The sequence below is a fragment of the Myotis yumanensis genome, unplaced genomic scaffold (assembly GCF_028538775.1).
Source record: "Myotis yumanensis isolate MYYU_CA2020_CCGP unplaced genomic scaffold, mMyoYum1.0.hap1 SCAF_5, whole genome shotgun sequence".
Lineage (NCBI taxonomy): Eukaryota > Metazoa > Chordata > Mammalia > Chiroptera > Vespertilionidae > Myotis > Myotis yumanensis.
Genome location: NW_027223756.1, coordinates 32075241 through 32089053, shown reverse-complemented (window position 1 = coordinate 32089053; position 13813 = coordinate 32075241).

Here is a 13813-nt window from a genome sequence, read left to right as displayed (position 1 = left end):
TCTATGCAATGGAATACTATGCTGCAGTAAAAAGGAAGGAACTCCTACCATTTGCAATAGCATGGATTGAGCTGGAGAGCATTACGCTAAGTGAAATAAGCCAGTCGGAGAAAGATGAATATCACATGATCTCATTATTTGTGGAATATAATGAACAACATAAACTGATGAACAAAAATAGATCCAGAGACTTAGAAGCATCGAACAGACCATCCAACCTCAGAGGGAAGGCAGGGGAGGGTGGGAAGGTGGGGTAAGAGATCAACCAAAGGACTTGTATGTATGCATATAAGCATAACCAATGGGCATAAACAGTAGGGAGTGAGGGCATGTGTTGGGGGGGTGGGAGCAGCTGGGGAGAGGTCAATGGGGGATAAAGGAGACATATGTAATACTTTAAACAATAAAAAATAAAATTGGAAGTCAGAAAAGAAAAAAGATAAATCATAGTGAATAATTAGGCAGGTAGATAGATATTAAAATAGTGGAAGTAAGTAGAGAAGAATGTATGGGAAAGGTAGGATGAGAGAGAAATAGGGAGGGAAGAAAAGTTTTATTTTTTTTTTTTTTTTTTTTAGCAGTTTCATTTGCTCACACTTTATTTTTTTTTTTTTTTTTTTTTTTTATTTTCCTCTTAAAGTATTACAAAGGGTATTACATAAGTATCCTTTCCCCCCCCCCCCGCCCTTGACAAACCACTACCCTCCCTTACCCCCCAGTGTCTTATGTCCATTAGTTATGCTTATATGCATGCATACAAGTCCTTCGGTTGATCTCTTACTCCCCTCCCTCCTGCCCCCCAACTCTCTCTGGCCTTCCCACTGCAGTTTGACAATCAGTTTGAGGCAGCTCTGCCTCTGTATCTATTATTGTTCAAAAGTTTGTAATGGTCTTTGTTATCCATGAATGAGTGAGATCATGTGGTATTTTTCCTTCATTGACTGGCTTGTTTCACTTAGCATAATGCTCTCCAGTTCCATCCATGATGTTGCAAATGGTAGGAGTTCCTTCTTTTTAACAGCAGCATAGTATTCCATCGTGTAGATGTACCACAGTTTTCTAATCCATTCATCTACTGATGGGCACTTAGGCTGTTTCCAGATCTTAGCTATGGTGAATTGTGCTGCTATGAACATCTGGGTGCATATATCCTTTCTGATAGGTGTTTCTGGTTTCTTGGGATATATTCCTAGTAGTGGGATCACAGGGTCAAATGGGAGTTCCATTTCCAATTTTTTGAGGAACCTCCATACTGCCTTCCATAGTGGCTGCACCAGTCTGCATTCCCACCAGCAGTGCACAAGTGTTCCTTTTTCTCCACATCCTCTCCAGCACTTGTCGTTTGTTGATTTGTTGATGATGGCCATTCTGACAGGTGTGAGATGGTACCTCATTGTTGTTTTGATTTGCATCTCTCGGATGATTAGTGACTTTGAGCATGTTTTCATATGTCTCTTGGCTTTCTGAATGTCCTCTTTTGAAAGGTGTCTATTTAGATCCTTTGCCCATTTTTTGATTGGATTGTTTATCTTCTTTTTGTTAAGTTGTATGAGTTCCCTATAAATTTTGGAGATTAAGCCCTTATCAGATATGACGTTGGCAAATATGTTTTCCCACGAGGTGGGTTTTCTTGTTGTTTTGTTGATGGTTTCTTTTGCTGTGCAGAAGCTTTTTATTTTGATGTAGTCCCATTTGTTCAGTTTCTCTTTAGTTTCAACTGCCCTAGGAGCTGTATCAGTGAAGAAATTGTTTTGGCATATGTCTGAGATTTTGTTGCCTTTGTATTCTTCTAGAATTTTTATGGTTTCCTGTCGTACATTTAAGTCCTTTATCCATTTTGAGTTTATTCTTGTGTATGGTGTAAGTTGGTGGTCTAGTTTCATTTTCTTGCATATGTCTGTCCAATTTTCCCAACACCATTTATTGAAGAGACTATCTTGGCTCCATTGTATGTTCATGCCTCCTTTGTCAAAAATTAATTGAGCATATTGGTTCGGGCTAATTTCTGGACTCTCTATTCTATTCCACTGATCTATATGTCTGTTCTTGTGCCAGTACCAGGCAGTTTTGAGAACAGTGGCTTTGTAATACAGCTTGATATCTGGCATTGAGATCCCACCTACTTTGTTCTTTCTCAGGATCGTTGCAGCTATTCGGGGTCTTTTTTTATTCCAGATGAATTTTTGGAGAGTTCGTTCTAGATCTTTGAAGAAGGCCATTGGTATTTTAATGGGAAGTGCGTTGAATGTATAGATTGCTTTGGGTAGTATGGACATTTTAATGATGTTGATTCTACCAATCCAAGAACATGGTATGTTCTTCCATCTGTTTATGTCTTCCTCTATCTCTTTTTTCAACGTCCTGTAGTTTTCTGAGTAGAGGTCTTTAACCTCTTTAGTTAAGTTTATTCCTAGGTATCTTAATTTTTTTGGTGCGATGGTAAATGGGATTGTTTTTCTGATCTCCCTTTCTGAAAGTTCACTGTTGGTGTATAGAAATGCCTCAGATTTCTTGGGGTTAATTTTGTATCCTGCTACATTGCCAAATTCATGTATTAAGTCTAGTAGCTTTTTGATGGAGTCTCTAGGGTTTTGTATGTATAATATCATGTCATCTGCAAATAAGGACAGTTTTACTTCCTCTTTTCCAATTTGGATGCCTTTTATTCCTTCTTCTTGCCTAATTGCAATGGCTAATACTTCCAGTACTATGTTGAACAGGAGTGGTGAGAGTGGGCATCCCTGTCTTGTTCCTGTTCTTAGGGGAAATGGTGTTAGTTTTTGTCCATTGAGTATGATGTTGGCAGTGGGCCTGTCATATATGGCTTTTATTATGTTGAGGTATGATCCTTCTATTCCCACCTTTCTGAGAGTTTTTATCAAAAATGGGTGTTGGATTTTGTCGAATGCTTTTTCTGCATCAATTGATATGACCATGTGGTTTTTTTCTTTCAATTTGTTTATGTGATGTATCACATTTATTGATTTACGGATGTTGTACCATCCTTGCATCTCTGGGATGAATCCTACTTGGTCATGGTGTATGATCCTTCTGATGTACTGCTGGATCCGATTTGCTAAGATTTTGTTGAGGATTTTGGCATCTATGTTCATGAGGGATATTGGCCTGTAATTCTCTTTCATTGTGATGTCTTTACCTGGTTTTGGTATTAGGGTGATGCTGGCTTCATAGAATGAGCTTGGAAGCGTTCCTTCCTCTTGAATTTTTTGTAGTAGTCTGAGGAGGGTAGGTTTTAGTTCTTCCTTGAATGTTTGGTAGAACTCCCCTGTGAAGCCGTCTGGCCCTGGGCTTTTGTTTGCTGGAAGCTTTCTGATGACTGCTTCAATTTCTTCCATAGTTATTGGCCTATTGAGGTTTTTAGATTCTTCCTGATTGAGTTTTGGAATGTTGTATTTTTCTAGGAATTTGTCCATTTCCTCCAGGTTGTCCAGTTTGTTGGAGTAGAGTTGCTCGTAGTATTGTTTAACAATCATTTGTATTTCTGTGGGGTCTGTTGTTATTTCGCCTCTATCATTTCTGATTTGGTTTATTTGGGACCTCTCTCTTTGCTTCTTGGTGAGCCTGGCTAGGGGTTTGTCAATCTTGTTTATCCTTTCAAAGAACCAGCTCTTGGTTTCATTGATTTTCTGTATTGTTTTTTTGGTCTCTATTTCATTGATTTCTGCTCTAATCTTTATTATCTCCTTCCTTCTGCTCACTCTGGGGTTTTCTTGTTGCTCTCTTTCTAATTCTTTGAGTTGTAGAGTTAGATGATTGACTACCATTTTTTCTTGTTTTTTGAGATAGGCCTGTAGAGCTATAAACTTCCCTCTCAGGACTGCTTTCATTGTGTCCCAGAGGTTTTGGATTGTTGTGTTTTCATTGTCATTAGTGTCCAGGATGTTTTTAATTTCTTCTTTGATGTCATCGGTAACCCAATCAATATTTAATAACATGCTATTCAGCTTCCAAGTGTTTGAGTATTTTGGGTTGTTTTTATTGTAGTTTATTTCTAACATTATGCCATCGTGGTCTGTGAAGAAGCTTTTTATGATTTCAATCTTCTTGAATTTGTGGAGACTTTGCTTGTGACCCAATATGTGGTCTATTTTTGAATATGTCCCATGAGCACCTGAGAGGAATGTATATTCCGCAGCTGTGGGGTGAAGTGTTCTGAAGATGTCAATTAAGTCCATCTGATCTAGTGAGTCATTTAGGATTGCTGTTTCTTTGCTGAGTTTTTGTCTAGCGGATTTATCCAGTGATGTCAGTGGTGTATTAAAGTCCCCTACTATGATTGTATTGTTGTCGATCTCTCCCCTGATATCTTCCAGAAGTTTTCTTATGTATGTGGGTGCTCCTGCATTGGGTGCATATATGTTTACCAGGGTTATATCTTCTTGTTGTATTGATCCCTTTAGTATTATGAAGTGGCCTTCCTTATCTCTGGTTATGGCCTTCACTTTGAGATGTACTTTGTCAGATATAAGTATTGCTACCCCAGCTTTCTTTTCCTTTCCATTTGCGTGAAAGATATTTTTCCATCCCTTCACTTTCAGTCTGTGTGAGTCCCTTCTAATGAGGTGGGTCTCTTGTAGACAGCAGATGTATGGGTCATGTTTTTTTATCCATTCAGCCACTCGATGTCTTTTGGTTGGAGCATTTAGTCCATTTACATTTAAAGTTATTATTGAAAGGTATTTGTTTGTAGCCATTTCTTTTTGTGTGTGTGTGTGTGGCTGTTTTCTTTCTGAGCTTGATATTTCTTCTTTTTACACCAGTCCCTTTAGCATTTCTTGCATGGCTGGCTTGGTGGTGATAAACTCCCTTAGCCCTTTTTTGTCTGTGAAGCTTCTTATTTCCCCTTCAATTTTGAATGATAGCCTTGCTGGATAGAGTATTCTTGGATTCAGTCCTTTGCTTTGCATCACTTTGTAGATTTCCGTCCATTCTTTTCTGGCCTGATGTGTTTCTGTTGAGAAATCATTTGATAATCTAATGGGAGATCCCTTGTATGTTACTTTCCGTCTCTCTCTTGCAGCCTGTAAGATTCTCTCTTTATCCTGAACATTTGCCATGGTAATTATGATGTGTCTTGGTGTGGGTCTTTTCGGGTTCACCTTGTTTGGGACTCTCTGGGCTTGTGTGACTTTTTTCTTCCCCACCTCAGGGAAGTTTTCTGATATTATTTCTTCGAATAGGTTTTCTAATCCATGTTCATCTTTCTGTTGTTCTGGCACCCCTATTATTCGTATGTTGTTTCGTTTCATGTTGTCCCAAAGCTCCCTTAGGCTCTCCTCCTGTCTTTTAATTTTTTTCTCCATTTGCCGTACAGTTTGAGTGTGTTTTGCTTCCTTGTCTTCTAATTCACTAATTCGGTCCTCCGCTTCTCCCAGTCTACTGTTGATACTTTCAATGGAGTTTTTTATTGAAGCTATGTCACTCTTCATTTCTTCTTGGGACTTACTTAAGTTGTTGATTTTTTCATCTGTTTCTTCTAGCTTCTTGCATAAGTAGTTGAGTTTTTCATCTGTTTCTTCTTGCTTCTTGAACATGTGGTGCATGTACTCTAGGAACCTTATTCTGAATTCTTTTTCCGTCATGTTGCATATCTCTGTCTCACTTAGCTGCTTTTCTGGCGAGTCCTCCTTTTCTTTCCTTTGGGGGTTTCTTTGCCTACCCATGTTTGATCTCGCTGACATATGTAGATGTTGAGGTGTTCAGTGGCTGCTCCCTGGGTGGCAGGGGCTCCTTGGGTTGTGGTTGCTGCTCAGACGGTTGCGGTAGCAGCTGCTTTCCAGTTGGCAGCAGCTCCTCTGGTGGGTGTTGTTCACAGCTGTGTTGGCTCTTCTGGCTGGTGGGGGGAGGCTTCACGTACAGTTGCTGTTCCACAGACAGAGGGTGTGGTGATCAGGAGGCTGTGGTGATCAGGAGGCTGCGGTGATCAGGGGGCTGCTGTTGCTTGGATCTGCTGCGTTGATTTAAAGGCACAAAATACAACAGAGCAAGGCACAACGTACCAGGCACTGAACACAAGTATATTCACAATATTAATAACTCCAAATAAAGGTGACCAACCGAATTAAGAGAATTAGGGGATAAGGGAGAAAGAAGAGAAGAAGATAAAAGAGAGAACAGAAAAGAAAAATAAGAAAAAAACAAACAAAAAAGGAGTGCAAAAATAGAATTGGGAAAAAAGAGGGGGGAAAAAAGAGAGCGAAAAAAGAGAATGAAGTAGAAGTGGGGAAGAGACTCCCCGTATGAGGAGCAAACTCCAATAGAACTGCCACTAATCTCAACAAATTCCAGCAACAGATCCCTGGAGATGAATGCAAACTACAAACCACCAATAATATCCAGAGGGGTAAGGGAAAACAGAAGCACAAAAATAGCTGGGGTGGGGTGGGGGAGGGAAGGGAAAAACCAGCAGAAAAAAAAAAGAAAAAGAAAAAGAAAAAGAAAAACAACCTCACAACCAGTCCTAAAAAAGAAGAAAAAACACAAAACAAAACAAACAAACAAATTTAAAAAAAAAAAAAAAAAAAAAAAAAAAAAAAAAAAGCCCAATATATTCAACAATCAAGAAAACAATAGAAAGATAAGAGAGAAAAAAAAATGGTTGGAAAGTGAAGAAGGATAAAGAATAGGTGTATAAGGATTTAGAGCAGTAGATTGGAAATAGGATATATAAGTAGGGTGGAATTAGACAGGGGGTAAAAAGAGGGAATTGGGAAGGTCTGGAGCAGGAATAGGGTAAGAGAAACAGGACACCAAAAGGGGAAAAGTAAGGAAGAGGGTTTTAGCAAAGAGGTGGAATTGAGATAGGGAAAATTAATGCTAAAGGAACGATGAAAATAGAATGGAGAACACTAATCCCAAAAGAAAATAAAGAGAAAATAAAATGGCACTTTAAAAAATGGTAAAATGGTAGGAGTAATAATACTGGTTAAAAATAAAAATGTGGTAATTGAAAGGGTAAAATCAGGTGATGGAAAAAGAAGAAAAAGAGAAAAAAAAATAAAAATAAAAAAAAATGGTTTCTTAGTAAAAAGGTGAAAAAATTAAAAAGAAAAAGAAAAAGAAAAAATTTGCAGTAGTGATGGTCTTTCGGTTCTTCTACTCTTCAGCCTGGTTCGCCTTGGTCCTGCCAGGTATTTAGGAGAGTGTTGCCTGCATTACACTGTTCCTCCGTGTTGTAAATCACAGTCCTGATTTTAAAGCAGGCCGTATTTGTGATCCAGTCTGCCTTAATTTGTATTCCCCTAAGAGTCAGTTTGTGGCTCAACCTCTGGGTGGCAGTGTTTTTGGGTTGGCCTCTGAGGCTATACAGCTTCTCTATCCTTTTTTAATCCTTACCCTGCTCTGTGTTGTTGGTGGGACTGAAAATCCCTCTATAGGCCAGACCCTGGTAACTCCCAGGGACTAATCAGCTTGTTTTAGTCCTTTATCTCATACAGGGTGGAATCTGGGTGTGGCTGTGCTCCTTGCCTGGGGGGCTGGGGGGAGGAATTCCACCCTCTGGAGGAATGGCTGCCCCAGTCCTGGGCCCAGGGGGGTCTCAGCACTCAATTCGCTGCCACCTCCTCCGGCTCCCCCTCTTTCCTCAGCCTCTCCCCAGATTCCCCTCGTCTGCACCTTCACCCTCTCTTCAGCACAGGTGAGTGTCTGTATCCGAACTGTCCTATGAGCAGGGTTCAGTGAAAACAAAGAAACAGACAAACGCCGGCCGGCCGCGGAAACGCTCCTCTTACCGGTCTGGGAAACGCTCCTCTTACCAGCACTGCATGGTCTGGGAAACGCTCCTCTCTTATGGGCACTGCACGGTCTGATCAGTTCCTCAGGATGCCCCCTTTAGTCTCAGTTCTCCGCAATCACAAAATCCAAATCTCAAATCTCCTGGCGCCAGCAAACCCGCGGAACTCCTTACCCTGGTCAGGGTCTGTGTCTGTCCCAAGAGACGCGGCTGTCTGCCATGCGGTCTCCCTCCGACCCTCTGGGCTCAGGTCTGGCAAACTTTCCTGCCCAGATCCCTGGTTTTTAACCTTTCCAGGGGAGGTCTGCCCTTCCAGGCTGCAAGCCGTCTCACCAGCTGAGTAAATTTGCCAATTCGGGGTGGGTGTTATTAGTTTCAGCTGCTTACTCCGTTTGCTCCGGGACAAGACCTGGGACGCGTCTGCCTATATCGCCGCCATCTTGCTTCCTCCTCGGAAGAAAAGTTTTAAATGGGAGCCGGTAGAGCGCAGAAGGAGAATGGGAAGAAGGAAGAAATGGGGGAGGGAGCAAAGCAGGTCTGAGGGAAGAAGTGAAGAAAAAAATTAAGGTGGGAAGGAAGGAAAAGGGCAGGAGGGCAGGGGTAAATATAGAGGAAAGAAGGAATGTGGGGAGAGAGAAGGTAGGAAAAAGATGGATGATGGAACCGAAGTAGGAAATAAGGAAGAAAGAAAAGTTTATAAATGATGAGTTAGTAGGAAAAAGTGTTACATAAAGGAGAGAGAAAAATTGTGTGAGAGGGAGAGCCAATAAGGAAGTCAAATACAATTGTGTGTGAAGGGGATAAGATTAAAAAAAAAAGTTAATAGGGGCAACCAGGCTGGCCAGGAAGGGTAGTTAGGGGTGACCAGGCCAGCAGGGGAGGGCAGTTAGGGGGATCAGGCAGGCATGCAGAGTGGTTAGGGCAGGCAGGCAGGTGAGCAGTTAGGAGCTAGAGATCTCAGATTGCGAGAGGGATGTCCAACTGACCACAGGGATTGGGCCTTAACTGGCAGTTGGACATTCCCCGAGGGCTCCTGGATTGGAGAGGGTGCAGGTTAGGTTGAGAGACACCCACCACCCTGCATGAATTTTGTGCACCAGGCCTCTAGTTTATTTTAATAAAAAGATAGAGTTCATTTTACAGTTCTTGCTGTTTGCTGTGCTGGCCCTTTGCCCTCAGAACAGTTCTTTCCCCTCACCCATATTGCTTCTATTTTGCAATGGGGCTAAACTTGGCTGGCTGCATGCCTCAGGCTCCCTATCAGCTGGCATTCATATGCATTTGGTCCATTGGAACCACTGGGAGATTGGAGGGCAGGGGAAAAGGAGGTATTTGTACACCTCTCTAGATTTTTGGGCAGCAGACCTGGGTGGTTTGGCTCAATGGATAGAGCATCAGCCTGTGGAGTGAGGGGTTCTGGGGTCAGTTCTGGTCAAGGGCACATGCCTGGGTTGCGGGCTCAATCCCCAGTAGGGGACGTGCAGGAGGCAGCTTATCAATGATTCTCTCTCATCATTGATGTTTCTATCTCTCTCTCCCTTTCCCTTTCTCTCTGAAATCAATCATAACATATTTAAAAAATAATAATGTATACTTGGGCAGCAAGTGCAGCTGCTGGAAGGTTTCAGATCTCATTGTACTGACTGCTGTGATTCCTGCGTTTGCTTGGTGGCCCTAAACCCCGGACTTCAGGAACATTTCCTCCTCTCTTTGATACTTTGGCCTAGAGCTGATGGTGGTTTTCCCGTGGTTGCCAGTCTCTGAGCTGGCCCATCCCCACCCTCCACCCCCTTTTTTTTGCTGCTTAGCTCATCCATCACCCATAAAACTAATTTTGTGCCTCAAATTCCCTCTGTTTTAGAAAATGTGGACTTCTAAAATAAACAGTTGTGGGACAACTGGGTTGTCATCTGGAAAAGAAGTAAGTTTCACCTCTCATACCAATCACTAAAACAAATTTCAAATGGATCAGAGATCTAAATGTAAAAATGAACCATGTAATAATATAAGAAAACATGGCTGACTTATCTCGATGTGGGCATGAAGAAACTTTCAAACTATAATCTAAAATGTAGAAACAACCAAAGAAAAGATAGATAATATCAACCTCATAAAAATAAAAAAAATTTTTACATGGCAAAATACCCCATGCAAAGTCAAAAGACCAATGACAGGGGAGTTATATTATAGCTAAAGGGTTAATTTTTCCAATAACTAAAAAAACTTTTAATAACCAAGAAAAGCCTGGCCAGTGTGGCTCAGTGGTTGAACGTTGACCTATGAACCAGGAGGTCACAGCTCAATTCCCCCTCAGGGCACATGCCCTGATTGCAGGCTTGATCCCAGGTGTGGGGTGTGCAGGAGACAGCCGATCAATGATTCTCATCACTGATGTTTCTATTTCTTTCTCCCTCTCTTCCTCTCTGAATAAAAAAATAACCCAGAAAAGCCCCCACAAATATGATATAAATGGACAAAAACCCCAAACAGTTCATAAAAACAAAATTTAAAAATGGTCCTTAAATACATGCCAAGGTTTTTCAACTTATAATAAAATGTAAATTAAAACTTTATTGAGAGAGCACTTCTCATCTCTCAGATTGGTAGAAAGTTCAAAATCTAGATAACACATTTGTCAAGACTGCAGAAATTTAGATACTTTCATGCATTTCTGGTGGGACTGCAAAATGATAGCAACCCCTCTGGAGGAAGTTGATGATATTGAATAAAATTACATATGCATTTACCTTTTGACCCAGAAATGCCACTTCTAGAAACTTGCCCCACAGACATATCTTCACAAGTATGTAAAAGCATATGTTCAAGGTTTTCATTCAGGAATAAGTTGTAACAACAAAGTATTGCATTCACTCTAAATCATCACTTGAAGGACAGGGATTGAATTAAACACAGTACTCCATACAATGGAGTACAATGTAGTCAAAGAGGAAGAATAAGGGAGCTCTCTGTGAATCCTGGATATAATGGAGTGCATACAATAGGCTACCTATTGTGTAAGGAAGAAGGGGAAATTGCTTATTCTTACAAAATGAAACAGGATATATCAACCAGAAATTAAAGAAAACATTTATTAAAAGGATATATAGAGATGGTGTGGAGGTTATAGGGATGAATATGAGAATTCTCTTAGTAAAACCATTTTTATATAGTTTTAATTTTTAAACATGTAAATATTTTAAATGTTCAAAAAAATGACAAAACCACAAAAAGGCAGACATTAAATTTGAATACAAGCAGGAAAAAATAACCGAACTGCATGTTAAATTGATAATAATCACAGAGAAAAGAATTGTCAAGTAACTTTTGAATAAAGGGCTTTGACTGTACAGTCTAAATAGAATATAAAGTAAAAAAGAACTATATTTTCTCATGGCTTTGTTCTTGCTGGTAGTATTGGTAATATAATTCTGAAGCTGTTTTGTGTTTATAATAGGTCAAAATAATGAAAAAATGTATATGTTTTGGGGAAGCATGGTTTTTTCTTTCATAAGTGAAACATTAAAGGGTTAATTTCAGTGAAAAGTATGAATATGAGTTCATCACATGTATATATGTATACATACATATGTGTACACATATAGACAGATAAGTAGATTGATTGATAGATAACTTGGAAAAACAAGCATACTTTTTAGCTGTTAGCTGAAAGGGTTTTAAGCAAATCCACTTTAGTGGCATTGAGTATAGTTGGCACCTAGATCTGGATTTCTGATTACTATTCACTATTGAAGTACTCCTTAGAAAAATGGCTATTTCCAGGCCCAGAGCAGGGAATTTGTAAGGAAAGCCTGAAAAATCTCATGTCAAAAAGCAAGTATAAGTGCAGAAAGATTAATGGGTTCATTAAAAAGAAAAATACAAAAGCTGGCTTGGGACAAGTTAGACATTATAAAGAATAATAATTGGCAAGTGAAAACTGAATTCATGAGTTCATAGTGATGAGAGGAGAGAGTTGTGTGGGAGATATCAAGAGAGAGAAGAAATGTTCTTTTTATAAAAGAATGTTAGATCATAAATATAGATGAAATAACACAATGAAATCATCATTTTTACCCCTATGTAATAATTGATTCAAACTAGGGGGATTAGTGAATGCTGAAACCATTGGGTGAAAGATTATTGAGGAAAAGGATATTTATGTGGTCTCAAAGTATCTCTCCAAAGATTATTTGAGATAAGAGGAAAAATGCACTTTTATGGGCAGATCTGATGTTCAGCACCTTAACCAAGTAATCAAACATGGCATCTCTGAAAGTGGGATAATCTAACATTATCTGCCTTTTGAAGTAATGTTTCCCTCCAGGCAGACCAAAGTTAAATGTGAGGCCCTTCCATATTGGGCTTATGATTGTGCAAACAAAAATTGTACTAGACAAAGCTAAACAGGTAAGAAAGAACTTATACAAGGCTACTTTAATGGGAGAGAGAGAGAGAGAGACCTACCAATCAGAACCCAATCTAACCTCTACTCTGCTGTGTACATGATACTGAGTTGGCTCTGTCTCCTGGGAACTATGAATGAGTGATGTCCATCTACAGTGTCCTGTCCTGAACAGCCCTGCTCCACTCCTGTACACTCATGCTCATGGTTTCTTTAATGGAGTCAGTCCATCTCATATTTGATCTTCTTCTTTCCTGAAGCTTTCTTTATTTTTTTCTGCGTTAAAGAGCTGGATGTTTTAAAGAGCTAGGGAGGGAGTGGGAAGGATCATAGGCCACTTGGATCATAGGCTAATTGGTCTTACCCAAAGGAAAAGTAAATTTTCTGTATCTTCTTGATAGGAGGTAGTTTTACAACTTGAAGCAGTGTCCATGGGAAGTTAGGCCCTTGTCCTAATGGCTCTCAGGTCCTTGAGAAAGACATTAAAGCAGGGGTCCTCAAACTTTTTAAACAGGGGGCCAGTTCACTGTCCCTCAGACCGTTGGAGGGCCGGACTATAGTTTAAAAAAAAACTATGCACACTGCACATATCTTATTTTGAAGTAAAAAAACCAAACAGGAACAAATACAATATTTGTATTTGCATGTGGCCCACAGGCCATAGTTTGAGGACCCCTGCATTAAAGGGTTATAAACTGGTAAGAAGTTTTTTTTTGTTTGTTTGTTTGTTGTAGGTATAATTGTCCTCTAACTTTCATAAGAAGCTTTTTAGAGATTTGCATCTCAAAGAAGTAGAGAAAGGATTTATAAGGACAAGTTCTTTTGTTTTTGTTTTCAAGCAAATGCTCTAAGAAAAGGAAGACCTGTTTAAAATTTAGTCAAGCTAGAGAAATGTTAAGGCCATTTTGCTCATAACAGTGTGGGCTTACAGAGGTCTGAGAGATGTGGGACTTGTGTCTTTCACTGGAGCCCACACTAAAATCCTGACTTGACCTTGAGCTGCTCATGACTAGACAAACCCTTTTCCTTTTGAAAATGCATGAGGACTTTCCTTTCTGTGCTCATACACCTTTTTCCCACCTTAGTTCTGCTGAATATTCCCTTAACAGACCTGTGGTTCTCCTCTCTGACTTTCTTCCTGAACTTTAAATCTTCTTTTCCCTTTCCTTCCTTGTTTTTTTGGGGGGAAGACCATCTCTTGGCTTCCTTCTAGTTGTCATTCTCTATGGGCCTTTGACTCAGTGAGTACCCAGGAAACAGCGGGGCTATACCAGGGCAATACACTAGTAGAAGAGTCTGGCTCTTCTCAGGTTTTCATCAAGACTGATGATTGAAAAGCTTTTTGCTAACTGGTACCATAGGAGTAGCAGGATGAATTGGTGATGGGCAGGAGTTAGGAATCAGAGGGTCCTGGGTCCCAGATTTGCAACTGTGTACCTTTGAGTAAACCTGTTAACTTCTCTAAGATTTAACGCATTTGTTTACAAATAAGAGTAATATGGAACTAACCATGAGAAATAACTAAGGTAATGGATATAAATTTACAGTGACAAGTATGGAGATCACTGTTTCTTCGGGAAACAAAGTCTTTGCGTACATAATGCCAAGGGCTGCTTTGAGAAGATCTAAGGTGACATTTTTCTCAGAACATCTGATCA